This window comes from Hyposmocoma kahamanoa, unplaced genomic scaffold (assembly GCF_003589595.1).
Source record: "Hyposmocoma kahamanoa isolate Upper Pololo Valley unplaced genomic scaffold, ASM358959v1 190, whole genome shotgun sequence".
NCBI lineage: Eukaryota > Metazoa > Arthropoda > Insecta > Lepidoptera > Cosmopterigidae > Hyposmocoma > Hyposmocoma kahamanoa.
In genome coordinates, this window is record NW_020653718.1 from 4,888,517 (window position 1) to 4,890,750 (window position 2,234).

The following is a 2,234-nucleotide window of genomic DNA, read 5'->3' on the forward strand; positions in this document are numbered from 1 at the left end:
AATTAAAATTAAATTATAAAACTTATAATCAAGTACCAAATGCTTAAAAATAGATGAGTAAATAACAAATAATAAAAGTTGTATACATATTAATAATAGTGCAAGTACAGTTTAAATAACATTTCAGTTCCGCAAATGTTGAAATGAGTGCATAAATGTAAGATTCAAGGAGAGCGAACAGCGTCCGCTCCAAAAACCCTAACAATATCCGCCATTGTACGCAGGCGTTGACGCAGTGAATCCGCAGAGGCGCTCCTACGAGCGAATATGCGCCCGTCTCTGGTCCATATAAAGCGCCAGTTGAGTTTACCACAAATTTCCCGCGCTCGATGGAACAGCTGCCGGTTGGTTAGCGTCAACCTTTCATTGACTTAAAACCGACGTGGTGGACTGGGCAGTTCTGTGCCCTCAGTTGTAGCTAAAACAATATTTGCTATTTGTTTCATTATTGCAATAGTTCTATTTCATTGTGTAGTGTTATAAGAGTTCGCATCTAAGAGTGCAATAAAAATGGCCGAAAGAAATAATAATATATGTTTGTTAGTCCGCTTCCAATATGTTTGTGGTAAAACTATTTAATGTCTCACAGCAATCTTCGGATTTTCGAATACACCCGAATACAATCCGTGTCCAGCAACGTTTACATTTATCACTTTTAATAATTTGAATTCAGAACTGCGTACTTTACTGTTGTTTCAAAAACAACTCTATAGAACTTAGTTCGGAATTCAAATGAAAGATGATAAATGCAAATTTGTATTCTATTAGTATTATTGAAAACTTAAAAATCGTAGGAATCACTATTGACCTCCCAATTAGGTATCTAGGGGATTTTTTAAAATGTATTGGCCAATACACAGGAAAAATACTTATTTACTAGCTAATTACAAGCTTCGCTCACAAAAGCCATGTGTCATGTGAAATTTTCTTAAGGGGTGTCAGTAATCACAAAAACAAACAACTTTTGTAAACAGGAAACATTTTCAGATTACGTTAAAAAAATAATATACATACTCATTCAGGTGATATTTCATTTAACATGGGATTGCTAATATAATGCTATAATTTTTTTCCTACAAAAGTTGTTTGTGTATAAAAGCACTCCTCACCCCTTAAAATTTTATTCAAGCCTTTTTGAGGACTCTGTACAAATAGGGAATAATAAGATGAACAAAAAATGTTCCATATCACAATGTCCTTGATAATTGGAGTTGAATAGTGATCCCTACGATTTTTATTTTTTAGTTCGTTCTATAACGTGTGTATAGGATATGTGTGACGCTATTTTAAAAGATTCCAAGCGCTTCTTATTAAATTGTATAGTACTTACTCTGGATTGTTTTGAGGAATCATTATATATCATATATATCACTTTCAGAAATCCCTGGAAGCGGTTCCTCTCTCAATCTGTAATTTAATAATAAGTAGTGTAAGGGTAGCTTCGATAAGTTACGGGTTCTAAGGCAGTAAACTTGCTTTCCAGGAACTGTATAAACTCGTCGAATGTTGGTAGCTCACGTGGGGCCTTTCTTGTTTCCATATAAGACGTATAGGTGTCGGCGTCCAGCTTTCCTGTTAGGATATGAACTAATATAAGAGCCCACGTTGCTGTATCCACTCCTAGGTTATTAATTGCGTGAGTCGTCTCAAGAGTGGTATCGTGTAACCGTTTTAGTTCATACGCACTTTGGTGTTGGATAGAGGGTTGATTCATGAACGTTTGCATTAGCCGTGTAAATAGAAGCTGTTTGTTGTCGTATCTATGTGTTAATATGTCCCAGCACGCATCGTAGTTTTCTGCCGATACCGTAAGATGTTGGACAATCCTTTCCGCTTCACCTCGGAGCCTCCCTTTAAGATGTTGCATCTTCTGGGCCTTAGAGAGTGACATGTTGTTGTGAATCGTTTCTCTGTATAAATCTAGGAAGGTTGGCCACTGCGCATAGTTACCCGAGAAGATAGGGATCTCGATTTTTGGTAGAGATTGATTCTGGGATGTGGTGGCGTTCAATTTGCGATGTAATTGATGTTTAATAGACTCGTACCGATTTTCGTTATCAGTGAAATCTTGCTCGTAGTCCAAGTTACAATCAGTAAGCAGATTGTCGATCTGCCAATGTGTTTCATCTATTATTTTCCACCTGGCCTGAAGCATCTGCAACTTGTCTTCAACCTCCCACTTCTCGTTAATGGTTTCAATGTCAATATTGCGAATTAACCGAGATAGAGCTCTG